Genomic DNA, 15017 nt, shown 5'->3' on the forward strand with positions numbered 1-15017 from the left:
CATCTCCTGACTCCCCAAAGCCTTTCCACCATCTACAAGGCACAAGTCAGGAGTGTGATGGAATACTCTCCACTTGCCTGGATAAGTGCAGCTCCAACAACACTCAAGAAGCTCGACACCATCCAGGACAAAGCAGCCCGCTTGATTGGCACCCCATCCACCACCTTAAACATTCACTCCCTCCACCACCGGCGTACCGTGGCTGCAGTGTGTACCATCTACAAGATGCACTGCAGCAACTTGCCAAGGCTTCTTCGGCAGCACCTCCCAAACCTGCGACCTCTACCACCTAGAAGGACAACGGCAGCAGGCGCATGGGAACACCACCACCTCCAAGTTCCCCTCCAAGTCACACACCATCCTGACTTAGAAGTATATCGCCGATCCTTCATCGTCACTGGGTCAAAATCCTGGAACTCCCTACCTAACAGCACTGTGGGGGGGGGGGGGGAGAAAGTGAAAGGGAGCGTAGTTGTGGTAGGGGACAGTATAGTCAGGGCAATAGATACTGTTCTCTGCAGTTGCAACCGAGAGTTCCGAAGGTTGTGTTGCCTGCCAGGGTTAAAGACATCCCCTCATGGCTGGAGAAGAACTTGGGAGGGGGAGGATCCAGTTGTCGTGGTCCACGTAGGAACCAACAACATAGGTAGAACTAGGAATGAGGTTCTGCTGAGGGAGTTTGAGGAGCTAGGATCCAAATTAAAAAGTAGAACCTCAAAGGTAATAATCTCTGGATTGTTACCTGAGCCATGCGCAAATTGGCATAGGGTCAAACAGATGAGAGGTTTAAATGCGTGGCTCAAAGAGTGACGTGGAAGGAAGGGGTTTCAGTTCATGGGGCACTGGCACCAGTACTGGGGAAAGGGGGAGCTGTTCTGTTGGGATGGGCTCCACTTAAGCCGGGCTAGGACCAATGTCCTGGTGAACTGAATAACTAGGGCAATAGGCAGGGCTTTAAACTATTGAAGGGGTAGTGGGAGGATTCAGGAAAGAGTACATTTAAAAGCAGCGAGAGAAATGTCAAGGCTCTAGAGCAGAGTCTTGGGTAAAAATAAGCAGAGTGGGTCAGGAAGGGACAGAGAGAGTAACAAATGTAATAAGGCATCAGTGACACAGGTGACATCAGGGAAAAATAGAAATAAGTCAAAGCTAAAGGCACTATATCTGAATGAGTGAAACATTCACAACAAAATAGATGATAGAAATTAACAGCTTTGATCTAAGCTATAATGGAGATGTGATTGCAAAGTGGCCAAGGTTGGGAACTAAATATTCCAGGATACTTAACTTTTAGAAGAGACAGGCAAAATGGAAAAGGAGGGGTAGCTCTGATAATAAAGGATGGGATAAAGACAGTAGAGAGAAAGGATCTTAGCTCCGAAAATCAAGAAGTAGAATCAGTTTGGTTGGAACTAAGAAACAGCAAGGGGCAGAAAACATTGGTGGGAGTTGTTTATAGGCCCCAAACAGTAGTTGTAATGTAGGGCAGAGTATAAATCAGGAAATTAGAGGAGCATGCAACAAGGGTAATGTAGTGATCATGGAAGACTTTAATCTACATATAGACTGGGCAAACCAAAGTTGCAATAATAGTGTGGAGGACGAATTCATGGAATGTATGCAAGATAGTTTTCTAGATCAGTATGTTGAGGAACCAACTAGGGAACAGGCTATTTTAGATATAGTATTGTGCAATGAGAAAGGGTTAATTAATAACCTTTAGGGAAGAGTGACCATAATATGATAGAATTTTATATTCCGTTTGAAAGTGATTTAGTTAAATCCAAAAACTAGGGTCTTAAATCTAAACAAAGCAAACTACGCAGGTATGAGGGGTGAGTTGGCGATGGTAGATTGGGAAATTACATTAAAAGGTATGATGGTAGACAAGCTATGACTAGCATTTAAAGAATTAATACATAAATTACAACAAATATACATTCCTTTAAGACACAAAAACCCGACCGAAAAAGTGGTCCAACCGTGGCTAACAAGAGAAGTTAAAGATAGTATTAGATCAAAGGAAGAGGCTTATAATTTTGCCAAAAAGAGTAAGCCTGAGGATTGGAAGGATTTTAGAATTCAGCAAAAGTGGACCAAGAAATTGATAAAGAAAGGGAAAATAGAATATGAGAGTAAACTAGCGAGAGACATAAAAACAGACTGTAAAAGCTTCTATAGCTATGTAAAAAGGAAAAGATTAGCAAAAGTAAATGTGGGTCCCTTACAGGCTGAGACAGGAGAAGTTACAATGGGGAATAAGGAAATGGCAGAGAAACATAGAAGATAGGAGCAGGGGTAGGAGTAGGCCATTCGGCCCCTCGAGCCTGCTCCGCCATTCAATGCGATCATGGCTGATCATCCAAATTCAGTACCCGGTCCCTGCTTTCTCCCCATACCCCTTGATCCCTTTAGCCTTAAGAAATATATCCAACTCCTTCTTGAATATATTTAATGAATTGGCCTCTACTGCCTTCTGTGGTAGAGAATTCCACAGGTTCACCACTCTCTGGGTGAAGAAATTTCTCCTCATTTCTGTCCTAAATGGCCTACCTCTTATCCTTAGACTGTGACCCCTGGTTCTGGACTCCCCGACCATCGGGAACATCCTTCCTGCATCTAGTCTGTCCAGTCCTGTCAGAATTTTATAAGTTTCAATGAGATCCCCTCTCATTCTTCTAAACTCCAGTGAGTACAAGCCCAATCGACCCAATCTCTCCTCATACGTCATTCCTGCCATCCCAGGTATCAGCCTGGTGAATATTCGCTGAACTCCCTCCATGGCAAGAACATCCTTCCTCAGATAAGGCGACCAAAACTGCACACAATACTCGAGATGTGGTCTCACCAAGGCCCTGTACAACTGGAGCAAGACATCCTTGTTCCTGTACTCAAACCCTCTCGCTACGAAGGCCAACATACCATTTGCCTTCTTAACCACCTGCTGCACCTGCATGCTTACCTTCAGCGACTGGTGCACAAGGACACCCAGGTCTCGTTGCACTTCCCCTTCTCCCAATCTATTGCCATTCAGATAATAATCTGCCTTCCTGTTTTTGCCACCAAAGTGGATAGCCTCACATTTATCCACGTTATATTGCATCTGCTATGCTTCTGCCCAATCACCCAACCTGTCCAAATCATACTGGAGTTTCTCGGCATCCTCCTCACAGCACACACGCCCACCCAGTTTTGTGTCGTCTGCAAATTTGGAGATATTTCATCTAGTTCGCTTGTCTAGATCATTAATATATATTGTGAATAGCTGGGGTCCAAGGACCGATCCCTGCGGTACCCCACTAGTCACTGCCTGCCACTCGGAAAAAGACCCGTTTATTCCAACTCTTTGCTTTCTGTCTGCCAACCAGTTCTCTATCCAAGTCAGTACCTTGCCCCCAATCCCATGTGCCTTAACTTTACACGCTAATCTCTTATGCGGGACCTTATCGAAAGCCTTCTGAAAGTCCAAATACACCACATCCACTGGTTCTTCCTTATCTATTTTACCAGTTACATCCTCAAAAAATTCTAGTAGATTAGTCAAGCACGATTTACCTTTTGTAAATCCATGTGGACTTTGTCCGATCCTGTCACTGTTTTCCAAGTGCTCTGCTATTACATCTTTTATAATGGACTGTAGCATTTTCCCCACTACCGATGTCAGGCTTACCGGTCTGTAATTCCCCGTTTTCTCTCTACCACCTTTTTTGAATAGTGGGGTAACATTAGCTACCCTCCAATCCATGGGTACTGTTCCAGATTCCATCGAATGTTGGAAGATGATCAGCAATGCATCTACTATTTCTAGGGCCACTTCCTTAAGTACCCTAAGATGTAGATTATCAGGCCCTGGGGATTTATCAGCCTTCAATCCCATCAATTTCCCGAACACCATTTCCCTAACAATACTGATTTCTTTCAGTTCCTCCCTTTCATCAGACCCTATGTATGTTCCCCGACATCTCTGGGAGGTTATTTATGAGAAAGTAAACAAATAATTTGTGTGTCTTCACGGAAGACGCAAAAAACTTCCCGAAAATAGTGGAGAACCAAGGCTCTCGCAAGAATGAGGAACTGAAAGAAATTAGTATTAGTAAAAAAAATAGTACTGGAGAAATTAATGGGACTGAAAGCCGGTCAATCCCCTGCACCTGATGGCCTACATCCGAGGATTTTGAAAGAGGTAGCTTTCGAGATAGTGGATGCATTGGTTGTCATTCTCAAAAATTCCATAGATTCTGGAACGGTTCCCATGGATTGGAAGGTAGCAAATGCAACCCCACTATTTAGGAAAGGAGGGAGAGAAAATGGGGAACTACAGACCAGTTAGCCTGACATCAGTAGTAGGGAAAATGCTAGAATCTATTATTAAGGACGTGGTAACAGGGCACTTAGAAAATAATAATAGGTTTGGGCAGAATCAGCACGGATTTATGAAAGGGAAATCATGTTTGACAAATCTAAGAGTTTTTTTGAGGTTGTAACTAGCAGAATAGATAAGGGGGAAACCAGTGGATGTGGTGTATTTGGATTTTCAAAGGCATTCGATAAGGTGCCACACAAGAGGTTATTAAACAAAATTAGGGCTCATGGGATTGGGGGTAACATACTAGCATGGATTGAGGATTGGTTAACGGACAGAAAAGAGAGTAAGAATAAACGAGTCATTTTCAGGTTGGCAGGCTGTAACTAGTGGGGTACTGCAAGGATCAGTGCTTGGACCTCAGCTATTCACAATCTATATCAATGATTTGGATGAGGGGACCAAATGTAATATATCCAAGTTTGCTGATGATACAAAGGTGGGAATGTAAGTTGTGAGGAGGATGCAAGGAGGCTTCAAGGGGATGTAGACAGGCTAAGTGAGTGGCAAATGGAATATAACGTGGAGAAATGTGAAGTTATCCACTTTGGTAGAAAAAATAGAAAAGCAGAGTATTTTTTTAAATGGAAAGAGATTGGGAAATGTTGGTGTTCAGAGGGACCTGGGTGTCCTTGTACACGAATCACTGAAAGTTAACATGCAGGTACAATTGCAGTAAGCAACTAGGAAAGTAAATGGTATGTTGGTCTTTATTACAAGAGGATTTGAGTATAAGACGTCTTACTGCAATTATATAGAGCCCTGGTGAGACCACACCTGGAGTATTGTGTACAGTTTTGGTCTCCTTACTTAAGGAAGGATATACTTGCCATAAAGGGAGTGTAATGAAGGTTCACCAGAATGGCCCCCGAGATGGGGGGGGGGGGGGGGGGGGGGGAGGGATTGTCCTATGAGGAGAGTTTGAATAGACGGCTTATATTCTCGAGTTTAGAAGAATGAGAGGTGATCTCATTGAAACATACAAAATTCTTACAGGGTTTGACAGGGTAGATGCAAGGAGGATGTTTCCCCTGGCTGGGGAGTTTAGAATCAGGGCTCACAGTCTCAGAATAAGGGGTCGGCCATTTAGGACTGAGATGAGAAATTTCTTCACTCAGAGGGTGGTGAATCTTTGGAATTGTCTACCCCAGAAGGCTGTGGAGGCTCAGTCATTCAGACAGAGATTGATAGATTTTTGAATATTAAGGAAATCAAGGGATATGGGGATAGTGCAGGAGAGTGGAGATGAGGTAGAAGATCAGCCATGATCTTATTGAATGGCAGAGCAGGCTCGAAGGGCCAAATGGCCTACTCCTGCTCCTATTTCTTATGTTCTTATCTTTGATATTACAGATTTACTCATTTAATTGGCTGTCGTACAGATTGTTTAAATGCTCAGTGCCTTTCTTGATGTCATTATTTGACCCTGAGATGAGCTTCCGACCACATATCCATGCCATCACTAAGACCACCTATTTCCACTTCTGTAACATCGCCCGACTCCATCCCGCCTCAGCTTATTCACTGCTGAAACCCTCATCCATGCCTTTGTTACCTCTAGACTTGACTATTCCAACACAGTCCTGGCCGGCCTCCCACATTCTAACCTCTGTAAACTTGAGGTCACCCAAAACTCTGCTGCCCTTGTCCTAACTCGCACCAAGTCCCGTTCACCCATCACCCCCGTGCTCGCTTACCTACATTGGCTCCTAGTTAAACAATGGCTCAATTTTAACATTCTCATCCTTGTTTTCAAATCCCTCTATGGCCTCGTCCCTCCCCATCTCTAATCACCTCCAGCCCTACAACCCTCCGAGATACTAGGATCCCTCTCCTAAGTATCCCATATCCCAGGATTTATACACCAGAGTTCCTAGAACCCTGAGACCCACCCCCAGACCCTGGGGCCCTTCTCAAGATATTGCTGGATCCTGACACCGCATCCCAGTACTGCCAGACCCCAGGACCCTTTCCCAGTGCTCACAGGGACATTCCTAATGCTTGTAAGTCAATATCACTGGTAATACTACCTGGTATAACACCACCACTCGTATAAAGCATATGACTCACCATGAACAATGTCATAGCAGATCTGATAATGTAATTGCATAAATCTAAATATCAAATTAAATTGTATATAAATGAGATGCAAATGTCTAACTTGATACATTGTAATGGTAACTATAAATATGGAGATGTAAATATACAATTCAATACCCCTCCTGATGTTCCGGCCCCCAAGCTATGCTCTATGGTCATTTACTGTTCACCAACCTGCACAACACTAAAGTCTCTGTAAATAATGAATGCTATAGAAATTAAATTGTTGGAACTGTAATTAGAAATATGGACTTGTAAATATAAACTGTTTACAATACAATACAATGTCAACTGGGCATGGAATAGTGGGCAGGGCCAAGGGTCTAGATTTGATTGGGCCGGATGTGAGTGGGAACAGTTTGTAACAAAAAATATAAATATTCATACCAGAGCTGAAAAAGATGTAGTTAAAGTCAGACCAGGAATAACAAATGAAGTTGAGCTAGAGGTTGTAAACCTGGGATGAGGGTGAGGCAGGGACTGAAATCTAACTAAGAATTGGCAGTGAGGAGAAGTCTGGTAGAGCAGAGCAGGGATAGACAGGGATAATGAAAAACAACATGTAGGTAGAGGGAAATTTTAAAATATGCAAAGCACTAAAGTCAACATGACTGCCTTGTTTGTTTCTGAGGAATTATGGGGATCAGATCAGTCACAGTGACTACTTGACAATAACAACCGGGGCGGATTAACACGTGGGGCTATGGAGCCTGATCATTTAAGTGCAATATATTGTGATATGATTTGCTTTATTATTAATGCAGTGTGTAAACATTATTGGACCCATTTCCTCGTACATTTTACTACATGTTTGTGTTTTAATGGATCAGAGGTGATGTTGTGCGGGGGTGCAGAGGGGCCTCGAATCTTATTGGGGCTTGGATTCCCAAGACTTCTTAATCTAGCTCTAACAACTTGCATTTATGGTGCTTTTAGCACTTCAGAGAGGTAAGGAAAAACAGAGATGAGCAAACAAAGGAAAGATTAGATGAGTTTTAACAAGGGCCTTAAAGGGAGTACAGTGAAGAGATGGAGCGATTTGGGAGGAACTCCTGTAAGCACATACATCAATGGTGAAATTATAGTGGCATTAGAATACTGCAATAACTGTGTTGAAGACTGTAGAGATATCAAGAAGAGATAACACATCATGGTCTGTGATCAAGAATGTAATTTTTGACTTTGGTTAGAGCCATTCCAATTCTGTAGTGAGTGGGGGGGGGGGGGGGGGGCAGAAATCTGATTTGAGCTATTCAATCTGGGAGTTGCAGGACAGATGGGCACAGATTCGGGAGGTGATAACATGCTCAAGAACAAAGGGAGGTTGTAGATGGAATAGCACTTAGTGAGGACAGAGGGGTAAAGGATGGATTTTTGGAGGGCGGGTGATGACTGAGGTTTTGAAAGGGAGGGGTAACATTGCCTGAGGAGAGGGAACCATTTTAAATGTCAGCTATCATGGGAAGTTGGATGGTCAGGAGTTTAGTGGAAATGGAGTGGAGGGAGCAGAAACCTGGGGCTCGATTTTCCCAGCCCCGAGGAGGCGGGTTTGGAGGCGTGCGAGTTATTAAAAATCGCCAAAACTGGCGGGCGGGCCCGTTCCCGCCTCCATCCCACTCAGCAATTTTCCCAAGTGCGTGTTTTCTGACCCGCTTTCCATCCCACCTTGGGCGGGATGGGCCCTTAACAACGACTTAAATTCCTCTATAATCCCAATTTGAGAGGCCCTTCCGATTTTAACACATTTCCCCCATCCTACACGCCTCCTCTGGAACACGCCAGGTAATCCTGGTGGCCTCACTAGTGGATTGCTTACGAACAGCTGCAGCTCCACCATTACAAAAGGAGTTTTCACCGATGATCATTTGCAGGTGGCAGAACTTTGTTGTTTCAGGTCTGGGGGAACTTTTAGCAGGCATATTCAGTGTTGTGGAAGTTTGGAGCCTGATACCCATCTCCAGTGTGACCTCCTTGGAAACCCCTCTCCCCACCTTGACTAAACACTTCCTCAATTGAGGCATATACCAGAAGCATGGTGACCATTTAATTCCTTTCCTCCTGGGCATTAGATTCGGATGAAGAGCAGCCGCGGCAGCAGCAGAACCATGAGCAACAGCAGGAACATCAACAGGAGCGCCAAGCTGCTAGTCACCCACCTGAAGATGCACAGGCCAGAAGGTGCCAGAGCGCCACCATATTGCTGCCTGGGATGCACTCATGTTGGTCACATTTGCTTAGCCTGCACAATCAAACAGTTTAGTCTCGCACCTTCTTACCAGAGCATCGACAATGGACAAGAACCTGCAGATTCCTCTCTGACCACCATACTAACAATTGCAAGTCGCCCTAAGCCCTCAATGTGGAAGTCCCATTAGCGAAATGACACAGGCCACAACTGCAACAGCTTGCCATCAGAATTTTTTATGACAATAAGCAACTGATGGCTTCTCAAAATTAAACACATTACACCCAAATGACAACCTTTGTGACTACTTGTGCATTATCTTCCTCTCACGCATGCTTCCCCTGTGGCTTCAGCAGATGTGGAGGCCCCTTGCTCACTTTCTTGCTGCTCCTGTCTCGACACCTTTGGCGGGCGTCCTCTGGGGTTGTGAACCTGTGAGGGCTCGGCAACAGTCTGCTGCTCCTGTGGCTGTGCAGGGGTTGAGATGCCAATCTCAGTTGGGTGGAGACTCTGGTGGGGCTCTGACCGAGGGCTCTGCAGTGGCATGGTTGTGTGAGCACTTGGAGAGAAGCCCCCACTTCCTTGTTGTATGCCACCAACATCCCTCTCATGGGTCAGTCCCACTTCAGAGCTAGCAAGTGGCTGGACAGCACCTTCCTGCACTGCAAGGGAGCCATGAGGACCCGTTTCTGCACTGGAGGTCCTACTCCAGAAGGACTTGCATGAAGGTCTGGTTTGTTTGCTCAATAGCTGACCATCGCTCCTCAAGAAAGGTCAGTCTATTCTGAACAATTGCCATGTTTTCCATACCCTGGCGACTAAGCTCCTCCATGGACATAGCCATCCTCTCCCCTACCGTAGCCATCCTCTCCTCTACGGTAGCCAGCCTTACCATGGAGGTAGCCATCCTTTCCGCCGTGATGCGTTCATGCACCAATGCCTCCACAAAGGCTCTGCTCATGTTCGCGATGGACTCCTCCATTCGCTCCACACTTGCAGCGACCCTGGAGACAAACCTGCCAGACTCCTGCACCTGTTCCTGGAGTTCTAGCACCACTCTCCTTGTGGATGGACCCGAAGGCACAGGGTCGACATGCAGCTGAGCCAAGCTGGCAGAGTCCTGCGCCCTCCGACGAAGACTCTCCACTGCTGTCCCTACCATCTGCTGATGCTCACTTGTGAGCTGTGATACACCAGGTAACAACACTACCCTATCTCGCGAAGGTCCGACCGAGGTGTGAGTGTCTGTGCTGGTGCTGGGTACTCTGAATTCTGCTGACGCTGTGCCCTCAGAGGTTGCAGCTTCCTCTGAGGAGTCTGGAAGCTCAGGCTCTTCCTCCTGGACAGTGGGGACGGGGGCTGTCGATGGTCCTGTGAAGGAGTAAAGGAAAGAGTTAGAGATGTGAGGTCAAGGTTACACGAACATTGAAAAGTGCAGATGATCATAAGTCAAACTGTTAGAGCATCAGATTCATTATCAGTGACTCATGCAATGTGAATGAATGAGAGTTGCCAAACTATTCTGTCACCAGCTTGCTGCGATGTACCCATCTGTCCGTCCCCCACTTGGGAATCCTCCTCGATTCCGGCAATCTCCAGGCCGCCTCCTCCCAGGGAGTGAGCTGGGCTACAGAGGGTGGCCCTCCTCCGGTCATGGCTCTTTCCCTCTTAGTGTGGGCTCTCTTTTCCTGCAATAAGGGACACAAGTGGAGTTCGAGTGAGAATGAAGGAGTGAGTGTAGAGAATCCATAGCATAGATGCTTAGAAGGATACAAAGGACCCTCCCTGTGTGCTGAAAGTTGTTGTTGTCATGGCATCACAGTGATAGGGAGTGTGAGGGCTGCATGGTTGAATAGTTAAGTGAATGTGACCTTACAGAGAGGGAATGGGTAAGGGTGCAGGCATGTAAGTGTCAGGTGGAATGTGGAGGAAGAGGTTGACAAAACGGAGTGCTGGTGAGGAGAGGTGATGGGGATCAGATTGAGGGTGACGGGAAAGTCATACTCGCTTTTCCTGTTCGGAGAAGATCATGAAACCTCTTCCTGCATTGCAGCCAGGTTCTGCGGCTCAGTGAGATGGAGCTGACCTCCTGGGCCACTTGCAGCCACACAGCTTTTGTCTGCTGGGGTGGCTTTTTTCTCCGAGGAAGGGAACAGCATCTCCTTCCTGGATCTCGCCCCGTGCACCAGAGCTTGGAGGGAGGGCTCATCGAAGCGTGGAGCACACTTTGGCCTACTGCTAGACATAGTTGATGAAGAAGACAGCAATGGCCATAAAGGTTGCAGTCTCCAGAAGAAGCAAGGCTGCTTGCAGAACTTAAATCCAACAGCATTGATGTCATCGGAGGCGACTTTCTGTCTGAAAAGACTCATTGGGCCAGGGGTTCCCACACGCAGGAAATCAATTGGCCAATTAGGGGAAAATCCCACTTTTTCAGCACTTCAATTAGGAGTCGGGGTCCTGGCACGATTTCCACCTGACACACTACAGCCCGCCTACACTGACAAAATCCAGCCCTCAGACCTGAAGAATGGGAACCATTTATTTCCTTTCCTCCTGGACATCAGATTCGGACGAAGACCAGCCGTGGCAGCAGCAGAACCCTGAACAACAGCAGCACCAACTGCAGGAGCAACAGCAGGAGCTCCAAGCTGCTGCTCACCTACCTGAAGCTGCACAGGCCAGAAGGCACCAGCGCATGGAAGCACGTTGGCGCAGGAGATACCTCCAAAACAGGGTCTACAAACAGAGGATGAGCTACCTCAACATGACTGAGCAGCAGTGCCAAAGGAGGCTCAGACTTTCGCGAGAGGTAGTGGGTGACATCAGCGCAATGCTGCAGCAAGACCTGGAGCCCAGAGGAGCAGGTGGACACCCCTTACCAGTGGCCGTCAAAGTCACCACCGCACTCAACTTTTTTGCTTCAGGCTCCTTCCAGGGATCAACAGCAGACATCAGCGGCATCTCCCAGGCGGCCGCACACACTTGCATCACGCAGGTAGCCAATGCCCTCTTTGCCATCGCGCACAATTACATCATCAATTTCTCCCAGGATCAAGCCAGTGTAACTGCACATGCGGTTGGGTTTGACAATCTGGCAGGCTTTCCAAGGGTGCAGGGCGTCGCAGACTGCACACGTGGCCCTTAAGGCACCCCATCACAATCCAGGTATTTTTGTCAACCGCAAGGGCTTTCACTCCCTCAACGTACAGCTGGTGTGTGACCACAAGAGGGAAATTTTGCATGTGTGCGCCAAGTACCCTGGCAGTTGCCATGACTCCTTCATCCTGCGCCAGTCTAGTGTGCCTCCAGCGCTTCAGTCCGCCAGACCAACTTTTCGGATGGCTACTTGGAGACAAGGGCTATCCCCTGAAGACGTGGCTAATGACGCCGTTGAGGAGCCTGTCCAACGAAGCTGAGGAGCGCTACAACTCCAGCCACATTTCCACCAGATCCATAATCGAGCAAACTATCGGCTTGCTGAAGATGCGCTTCAGATGCCTTGATAGATCAGGTGGAGCCCTGCAGTACTCAGCAGTCAGGGTCTCCAGAATGGTCGTGGTCTGCTGTGCACTTCACAACATGGCACAGCATCGTGGCTTGCAGCTGCCTGAGGAACAAGTGGCTCATCACATAGCTTCCTCAGATGAGGAGGAGTAGGGGGAGGAGAGCGACAACGAACAGCTTGCAGAGGCTCATCAACTAGCGGCAGCAGCATGTGAGCAAATTGCTGCCCGGAATGCAAGGAACACACTCATCTTGGCCAGATTTGCTTAGCCTAGCCATTCAAGCACTTTTGCCTCGGAGCTTCTTACCAGAGCATCAACAATGGCCAAGAACCTGCGGATTCTTATCACTCTGACCACCATACTGACAATTGCAAGTCACCCTAAGCCCTCAATGTGGAAGTCCCATTCGCGAAATGACACAGGCCACAACTTCAACAGTTTGCCAGCAGAAATTTTTATCACAACAAGCAACTGATAGCTTTTCAAAATATACAACATGACACCCAAGTGACTACTTGTGCATTATCTGGGCTACTGAGGGTGGCCCTCCTCCTGTCATGGCTCTTTCCCTCTTATTGTGGGCTCTCTTTTCCTGCAATGAAGGACACAAGTGGAGTTTGAGTGAGAATGAAGGAGTGAGTGTAGAGAATTCATAGCATAGATACTTAGAAGGATACAAAGGACCCTCCCTGTGTGTTGAAAGTTGTTGTTGTCATGGCATCACAGTGATAGGGAGTGTGAGGGCTGCATGGTCAAATAGTTAAGTGAATGTGACCTTAGAGAGAGAGGAAATGGGTAAGGGTGCAGGCATGCAAGTGTCAAGTGGGGTGTGGAGGAAGAGGTTGGCAAAGCAAAGTGCTGGTGAGGAGAGGTGATGGGGATCAGATTGAGGGTGATGGGAAAGTCGTACTCACTTTTTCTGTGCGGAGACGATCATGAAACCTTTTCCTGCACTGTAGCCAGGTTCTGCGGCTTAGCGAAATGGAGTTGACCTCCTGGGCCACTTGTAGCCACACAGCTTTTGTCTGCTGGGGTGGCTTTTTTCTCCCTGAGGAAGGAAATAGAATCTCCTTATTGCAGCTGGCTCCGTGCACCAGAATTGGAGGGAGGGCTCATCAAACCGAGGTGCACACTTTTGCTTGATCGTGGACATTGTCGGGAAATCAACACCTTCATACAATTTGCAGAACCTTTGCAGTCTCCAGAAGAAGCAAGGCTGCTTGCAGGTCTGAAATCCAGCAGCATTGATGACATCATCGGAGGCGACTTTCTGTATGAAAAGACTCAATGGGCCAGGGGTTCCCACACGCAGGAAATCAATTGCCCAATTAGGGGAAAATTGCATTTTACTTAGGAGTTGGGGTCCTGACACAATTTCCAACTGACACGCCCTAGCCTGCCCAAACTGACAAAATCCAGCCCTTGATCTTTAAATGAGATGAGCTTGGAGAACACATTTGTTGGGGGGGGCGGCGGGGGGGGGGTTTAGATGGTGAAGCCAGAGAGAAACTGAGGTTTAGAGTTATTGTAGATAAAGTACCTTTAGGCAAGCTAAAAGGGGAAGCAGCAAAGACAGCTGAATCGATGAACTCTATCTTGGAGACAGACATTTATGAGCTTTTCACATTTGTTAGAGGTGAGCGTGGAGAGGGAGCAGAGAGGGGGCTTTAAGGAGGTTAGTAGTACAGGTTGAGTGTCCTGAATCCGGCAACCTTGGGACCAAGGCCGAGCCGGTTTTCGTGTTTTTCCGGACTTCGGAACGTGTTTCTGATGTCCGAAGTCTGGAAATATCGCAACCTGGGCTCGGGCATTTCCGGACATCAGAAACACGTTCCGAGTCCGGAAATGCCTGGGCCCAGGTTGCGGTTTGACAGGGTGTCCAGATTCCAGAACATTTTACGGATTCCGGATGACTCTGCCATCAATCATCCCGGAGTTCGGATTCCGGAACATTCCGGGACTCCGGATTTTGGATGCTCAACCTGTAGTATAAAAAAGGAGCCTGGGGTTATTTTTGCCCGCCAGGATGATCCTAGAGTAGAGGACTGGAGATCACATGGTTAGTTAGAAGCAATGTTTTTGGCACTCTACGTTTACACAGACTAAACTTTATATAATGGTTTCCCTTCAGTGAAGACAGCTTTGACTTTGAGAATGTCAAGTTAGAATGGTTGACAAAGTGTTTCCACCCATGCTTGAGAGTAGAGAGGAATAGCAGTGATGATGGAGAGAAAAATGAAGTGGTAGAAACTGACGGGTGGTTTTCAGGCAGGGTCTTGCCGAGAGGCAGAAATTTCAGAATTATAAAGGGGGACTCTCGGATACAAATGTAGAATCTGCAGTCTAGACTAATTATGGTTAGATGCTGTTTTCCGAAAAATGCAGAATGTCATGATTAGTACTATAGGGATATAAGATTATTTGTTGTAGAAATTGGGGACATGAGCCTAGACAGGAAGGGGTTACTAGGGCCTACATTGGGGAGGCTGAAGGGTCGAAAAGTGAAGCGGAGTGGAGTGGGGCAGAACCAGAAACTGCAGGGGGAGGGGAACACTATGGCTGAGTTGGAGCATAGTGGTGGCTGAATCTTGAAGTTAGAGTGGGAAGGCGCTGTAGTGGGACCTGCTGCTTGAAGATGGAATGGGGGTGTAGTGAGCAAAAGGTGTTGGGGAATAGGCTTTTTTAGTAAATGCTAGCCTTTGTATTTCAGAACCAGGGGAGCAGCTGAGTCAATGGGTGGTTTTGTACACCAGCAGTATTATATTTAACAGAGGACAGACATGCGCAGCCAACATCAGAAATAGAAGAACTGATTTCCCCAAATTCCAATCCTTCTGTGCTTTAACTGGTTTCAGACTAG

General features: G+C 46.9%; 1 protein-coding gene across 4 annotated transcripts in view; it reads right to left on the minus strand.

Moving 5' to 3' along the window:
- The window catches only part of lyrm1 (LYR motif containing 1), a 64748-nt gene that overhangs the window by 38194 nt on the left and 11537 nt on the right, over positions 1-15017 (minus strand). The window contains exon 2 of one of the 4 annotated variants that reach the window (XM_086000751.1): positions 13072-13205. The exons of the other annotated variants lie outside the window; for them this stretch is intronic. The gene's annotated coding sequence lies outside the window, so the exon portion shown is untranslated. The remainder of the gene's footprint in view (positions 1-13071; positions 13206-15017) is intronic. 4 annotated transcript variants of the gene reach the window in all.

This window comes from Somniosus microcephalus, chromosome 11, assembly GCF_052327205.1.
Source record: "Somniosus microcephalus isolate GS21.2 chromosome 11, FLI_Smic_1.0, whole genome shotgun sequence".
NCBI classification, from domain to species: Eukaryota; Metazoa; Chordata; class Chondrichthyes; order Squaliformes; family Somniosidae; genus Somniosus; species Somniosus microcephalus.